The sequence below is a fragment of the Heterodontus francisci genome, unplaced genomic scaffold (assembly GCF_036365525.1).
Source record: "Heterodontus francisci isolate sHetFra1 unplaced genomic scaffold, sHetFra1.hap1 HAP1_SCAFFOLD_542, whole genome shotgun sequence".
In the NCBI taxonomy this organism is placed as follows: Eukaryota; Metazoa; Chordata; class Chondrichthyes; order Heterodontiformes; family Heterodontidae; genus Heterodontus; species Heterodontus francisci.
In genome coordinates, this window is record NW_027140974.1 from 347,664 (window position 1) to 355,163 (window position 7,500).

Consider the following 7,500-nt stretch of genomic DNA (forward strand, 5'->3'; position numbering starts at 1 on the left):
ACCGGCCTAGACCCAACTGTGCGATATTTCAGAGCCGGCAACAGAGCATGGAAAGTCCGCCAGATTTACCCTTAAATGCTCATAAATGACTTCCAGGCACTCTTCGGAAGGTCTTTTATTTCAAAAGAAGGTCCTTCCTTGAGGGAGCACTTCTTCGGCCACTTTGCAAGTGCAACCGCTGCCAGCAAAAGTTCTGAAAATCGAGTTCCCGAAAATCTCCGGGTACCCCGCCAACCCCCAGCCACCCGAATCGCAAGTGTCAATTCGGCGGGTTGCCTGCCGGTAGTCCTTCCGAAAATGAGGCGCCAAATCGCCGCAACGGCCATTTTTCATTTCGGCATCGGGACTTCCGACGGCAACTGATTAACTAGCCCGGGGACTAGAGCGGCAGCAAATGCAACGTGCCCTCTTGGCGGGAGCAACTTGACCGCCCCCGTGGGGAAAGGTCAACTCGGGGCCCGGGAAAGTCGCCGAGTCCGACCCCATACACTTCCATGAGTTGGGGGTTTTGGCCTTCCCGGCCCAAGGCTCGCCTTATTTCGGCCTGCACTTTCGGAAAAGGGTGCATTCCTTTTGGTTAATGATTTCACCAGCCCGGGTCTTAGCCTCTGCCCCGACGGCTAAGTCTTTTGGTTAATGATTTCCTGCGGCTGGGACTACCCTTTCCCCCGCCCTGCAGGCACCCGGGTCGGGAGGCCGTCGGGGGCACTTTCCGGGGCAAATCCGGACCCTTACGCAAGGGAGAGTGCGCCCCCCGCCTCGGCCGGGGGTCAGGCTGCCGCCTATTAAGCCCGACAGAAAACCCGAAAAATGGACGAAAATGGGAAAAAATCCCCATCCGAAAAAGGCTTAAAAGTCGGTTGGGCGGCAGCTAGGGTCGGTCTCTGCAGACCTGGAGGCTCGGGTGGACTCTTGGAATAAACGTCCAAGTCCCGACTTGCCACCTCCTACTACTGTGCAGATACCCCGCCAACCCCCAGCCACCCGAATGACAAGCGTCCGATCAGCGGGACGAATTTGACAACTCTGGCCGGACCTCTGGAACTCCATCCCGGGTAACCGGGGCAAATTTTTCCGCTTGATCGCCCTTCCACTGGTTAACCATTTGCCCTTTCGGACTTAGTCTCTGGACATTATTCGACGGATTTTCTGGTTAACCATTTGCCCTTTCGGACTTAGTCTCTGGGCATTATTTTCGACTTTTTGGTTAATGATTTCATACTTTTTACTTACTTTTGCCCTTTTTGGTTAATGATTACTCTGCTTACTGGTTAACCATTTGCCCTTTCGGACTTAGTCTCTGGACATTATTTTCGAGTTTTTGGTTAATGATTTCACACTTTTAACATATTTTTGCGCTTTTTGGTTAATGATTACTCTGCTTACTGGTTAACCATTTGCCCTTTCGGACTTAGTCTCTGGACATTATTTTCGACTTTTTGGTTAATGATTTCACACTTTTTACTTACTTTTGCGATTTTTGGTTAATGATTTCACACTTTTAACATATTTTTGCGCTTTTTGGTTAATGATTACTCTGCTTACTGGTTAACCATTTGCCCTTTCGGACTTAGTCTCTGGAGATTATTTTCGACTTTTTGGTTAATGATTTCACACTTTTAACTTAATTTTGTGCTTTTTGGTTAATGATTTCACACTTTTTACTTACTTTTGCGATTTTTGGTTAATGATTACTCTGCTTACTGGTTAACCATTTGCCCTTTCGGACTTAGTCTCTGGACATTATTTTCGAGTTTTTGGTTAATGATTTCACACTTTTAACATATTTTTGCGCTTTTTGGTTAATGATTACTCTGCTTACTGGTTAACCATTTGCCCTTTCGGACTTAGTCTCTGGAGATTATTTTCGAGTTTTTGGTTAATGATTTCACACTTTTTACTTACTTTTGCGCTTTTTGGTTACTGATTTCACACTTTTTACATATTTTTGCGCTTTTTGGTTAATGATTACTCTGCTTACTGGTTAATTATTTGCCCTTTCGGACTTAGTCTCTGCACATTATTTTCGAGTTTTTGGTTAATGATTTCACACTTTTAACATATTTTTGCGCTTTTTGGTTAATGATTACTCTGCTTACTGGTTAACCATTTGCCCTTTCGGACTTAGTCTCTGGAGATTATTTTCGAGTTTTTGGTTAATGATTTCACACTTTTTACTTACTTTTGCGCTTTTTGGTTACTGATTTCACACTTTTTACATATTTTTGCGCTTTTTGGTTAATGATTACTCTGCTTACTGGTTAATTATTTGCCCTTTCGGACTTAGTCTCTGCACATTATTTTCGAGTTTTTGGTTAATGATTTCACACTTTTAACATATTTTTGCGCTTTTTGGTTAATGATTACTCTGCTTACTGGTTAACCATTTGCCCTTTCGGACTTAGTCTCTGGAGATTATTTTCGACTTTTTGGTTAATGATTTCACACTTTTAACTTAATTTTGTGCTTTTTGGTTAATGATTTCACACTTTTTACTTACTTTTGCGATTTTTGGTTAATGATTACTCTGCTTACTGGTTAACCATTTGCCCTTTCGAACTTAGTCTCTGGACATTATTTTCGAGTTTTTGGTTAATGATTTCACACTTTTAACATATTTTTGCGCTTTTTGGTTAATGATTACTCTGCTTACTGGTTAATTATTTGCCCTTTCGGACTTAGTCTCTGCACATTATTTTCGAGTTTTTGGTTAATGATTTCACACTTTTAACATATTTTTGCGCTTTTTGGTTACTGATTTCATACTTTTTACTTACTTTTGCGCCTTTTGGTTAATGATTACTCTGCTTACTGGTTAACCATTTGCCCTTTCGGACTTAGTCTCTGGACATTATTTTCGAGTTTTTGGTTAATGATTTCACACTTTTTACTTACTTTTGCGATTTTTGGTTAATGATTACTCTGCTTACTGGTTAACCATTTGCCCTTTCGGACTTAGTCTCTGGACATTATTTTCGGGTTTTTGGTTAATGATTTCACACTTTTTACTTACTTTTGCGATTTTTGGTTAATGATTACTCTGCTTACTGGTTAACCATTTGCCCTTTCGGACTTAGTCTCTGGACATTGTTTTCGACATTTTGGTTAATGATTTCACACTTTTAACTTAATTTTGTGCTTTTTGGTTAATGATTTCATACTTTTTACTTACTTTTGCGATTTTTGGTTAATGATTTCATACTTTTTACTTACTTTTGCGATTTTTGGTTAATGATTTCATACTTTTTACTTACTTTTGCCCTTTTTGGTTAATGATTTCATACTTTTTACTTACTTTTGCGATTTTTGGTTCATGATTACTCTGCTTACTGGTTAACCATTTGCCCTTTCGGACTTGGTCTCTGGACATTATTTTCGACTTTTTGGTTAATGATTTCACACTTTTAACTTAATTTTGTGCTTTTTGGTTAATGATTTCATACTTTTTACTTACTTTTGCCCTTTTTGGTTAATGATTACTCTGCTTACTGGTTAACCATTTGCCCTTTCGGACTTAGTCTCTGCACATTATTTTCGAGTTTTTGGTTAATGATTTCACACTTTTAACATATTTTTGCGATTTTTGGTTAATGATTACTCTGCTTACTGGTTAACCATTTGCCCTTTCGGACTTAGTCTCTGGAGATTATTTTCGACTTTTTGGTTAATGATTTCACACTTTTAACATATTTTTGCGCTTTTTGGTTACTGATTTCATACTTTTTACTTACTTTTGCGCCTTTTGGTTAATGATTACTCTGCTTACTGGTTAACCATTTGCCCTTTCGGACTTAGTCTCTGGAGATTATTTTCGAGTTTTTGGTTAATGATTTCACACTTTTTACTTACTTTTGCGATTTTTGGTTAATGATTACTCTGCTTACTGGTTAACCATTTGCCCTTTTGGACTTAGTCTCTGGAGATTATTTTCGACTTTTTGGTTAATGATTTCACACTTTTTACTTACTTTTGCGATTTTTGGTTAATGATTTCACACTTTTTACTTACTTTTGCGATTTTTGGTTAATGATTACTCTGCTTACTGGTTAACCATTTGCCCTTTCGGACTTAGTCTCTGGAGATTATTTTCGAGTTTTTGGTTAATGATTTCACACTTTTTACTTACTTTTGCGATTTTTGGTTAATGATTTCACACTTTTTACTTACTTTTGCGATTTTTGGTTAATGATTACTCTGCTTACTGGTTAACCATTTGCCCTTTCGGACTTGGTCTCTGGACATTATTTTCGAGTTTTTGGTTAATGATTTCACACTTTTTACTTACTTTTGCGATTTTTGGTTAATGATTACTCTGCTTACTGGTTAACCATTTGCCCTTTCGGACTTAGTCTCTGGAGATTATTTTCGAGTTTTTGGTTAATGATTTCACACTTTTTACTTACTTTTGCGATTTTTGGTTAATGATTACTCTGCTTACTGGTTAACCATTTGCCCTTTCGGACTTAGTCTCTGCACATTATTTTCGAGTTTTTGGTTAATGATTTCACACTTTTAACATATTTTTGCGCTTTTTGGTTAATGATTACTCTGCTTACTGGTTAACCATTTGCCCTTTTGGACTTAGTCTCTGGACATTATTTTCGAGTTTTTGGTTAATGATTTCACACTTTTTACTTACTTTTGCGATTTTTGGTTAATGATTTCACACTTTTTACTTACTTTTGCGATTTTTGGTTAATGATTACTCTGCTTACTGGTTAACCATTTGCCCTTTCGGACTTAGTCTCTGGAGATTATTTTCGAGTTTTTGGTTAATGATTTCACACTTTTTACTTACTTTTGCGATTTTTGGTTAATGATTTCACACTTTTTACTTACTTTTGCGATTTTTGGTTAATGATGACTCTGCTTACTGGTTAACCATTTGCCCTTTCGGACTTAGTCTCTGCACATTATTTTCGAGTTTTTGGTTAATGATTTCACACTTTTTACTTACTTTTGCGATTTTTGGTTAATGATTTCATACTTTTTACTTACTTTTGCGATTTTTGGTTAATGATTACTCTGCTTACTGGTTAACCATTTGCCCTTTCGGACTTGGTCTCTGGACATTATTTTCGAGTTTTTGGTTAATGATTTCACACTTTTAACATAATTTTGCGCTTTTTGGTTAATGATTACTCTGCTTGCTTGTTACTGATTTCCCCTTTCGGACTTGATCTCTGGCCGTTCTTTTCGACCTTTTTGGATAAGGTTTCCACACTCTGAAATTATTTTGGGCTCACTGATTAGGCGAGATCAAGGGGGCATGCCTGGGCACTTTGGGCTCAGTTTGGGAAGGCGGCGTCCGTGTGCTCCTCCGCCCTTCCCGCACTTGCGGCTAGGTTTGCCAAACTGCGCTGACCCGCAGCCCTGCCTTTTTGCCCACGGCACGGAACGACTCAAGTCTGGCTCCGTTCCAGGCCGTTGCCTCCGGCTGCCCGCCGTCCGGCCGGCCTGGGACGTACCCCGGCTGACGGCGCCGGAGGCCCTCTAGCAGCCACCGGTGCCGCGGGCCAATGGGTCCGGGCGTTCCGGAGCTATCGGTGGGGAAGTGCTCTCCCCTTTTCCTGACGCCGTTCGCCCGAGCAGAGGTGCAGCCTGACGGGACTGCTGTCGCCTTCCGCGGCGCACCGGCCCCTTTCACCTGCCGTCGACCGCGCGGAGCTCGGACCTCCCTCCCCGAAGTTATGGCCCCGGCGCCGGAGGGTGCCCGGGGCCGGGCATTCAGCGGGGTGAGTCTTCACCTTCCCGGTCAGCCTGCGGGGTCGGTGCGCCGGCACTCGACGCCGGAGGGTCCCCTCTTTCCGTAGAGCCCCGCCCGGTGCCGATCGGCCGGCGGATTGCGGAGCGAACCGCGCCTGACCGACGGGCCTCGGAAACCCGTTGCAGTCGACGGGGGGGAACCGGACAGCGGGACGAGGTGCCGATTCCACCCGCAGATTCGATCCCGAAATCCCGCGGGATTCGGCGGTCCGACCCGACAGATTCAAACGTCGCCCGGGCGGCCCCCAGCGGTCGGGCCGGCCTGGTTCCGCCACCGCCCGATGCCCCTCGCCCCCGGCTACCGCCGGCCGCGCAGACCGAGCGAATGCGGCCGGACGTCCGGCGGCAATCGGCCGGAAAGCGGTATGGCCATTTCCTACTGTCCCTCGGACGGGCAGAGGGGCGGCGCCGGGGCACTCGCGGACCAGGCCGCGCCCCTCCGAGCCCTACCGCCTGCCGTCGACCGCGCGGGGATCGGACCTCCCTCCCCGAAGTTATGGCCCCGGAGCCGGAGGGTACCCGGGGCCGGGCATTCAGCGGGGTGAGTCTTCACCTTCCCGGTCAGCCTGCGGGGTCGGTGCGCCGGCACTCGACGCGGGAGGGTCCCCTCTTTCCGTAGAGCCCCGCCCGGTGCCGATCGGCCGGCGGATTGCGGAGCGAACCGCGCCTGACCGACGGGCCTCGGAAACCCGTTGCAGTCGACCGGGGGGAACCGGACAGCGGGACGAGGTGCCGATTCCACCCGCAGATTCGATCCCGAAATCCCGCGGGATTCGGCGGTCCGACCCGACAGATTCAAACGTCGCCCGGGCGGCCCCCAGCGGTCGGGCCGGCCTGGTTCCGCCACCGCCCGATGCCCCTCGCCCCCGGCTACCGCCGGCCGCGCAGACCGAGCGAATGCGGCCGGACGTCCGGCGGCAATCGGCCGGAAAGCGGTATGGCCATTTCCTACTGTCCCTCGGACGGGCAGAGGGGCGGCGCCGGGGCACTCGCGGACCAGGCCGCGCCCCTCCGAGCCCTACCGCCTGCCGTCGACCGCGCGGGGATCGGACCCTCCTCGCCGAAGTTATGGAGGTAGGACCGGGAGGCTGCCCAGGGTCGGGACTTCAACCGGCTGCCGCCACCCTTTCCCGCCTGTCCCACGGGCTCGGAGATCCAGGCCCTGCAAAGACCCTCCGGTCGCCACCCGACAGGTGCTTTACCGGAGAAATCGTAAACCGGCGTCAGGGCCGGACCTGTCCCGCAGAGGGCAGCCTGCGCCCTTATGCTTTCCCTTTTGCTTTGGCCCCGCAGTAGCAAATGGTTCACCGATAAGTCGGGAACCCACACGCCCGGCCCCACCCGCCCATCCTTCCGCAATGCATCGCCTAGACACACGCACCAAGGGCGCTCTCCTTCCCCCGCCTCCCACATCCCACAGGATGTGCCCTCAGACCACGGCGCCCACACAACCACCCACCCACCCAACCTTCCTAAACACGCCGGCAAACATGCATACAAACACGGCCACCTTCGCAAATTCACCCCCACGCCGACTATTAAGCCCGGCAAGACTCATTGCAGCCAACCGCGGCCAAAAGTTGAAGTGACAACTCATTAACCAATTTCCAAAATTAGGCCAACTGAATAACCAGACTCTTTGTCAATCTGACGACGGGGGCAAATCATAAACCGGTTCTGCCCACTGCTAGCCTTCGCAAAGTCACCCCCGCACGCCGACTATTAAGCCCGGCA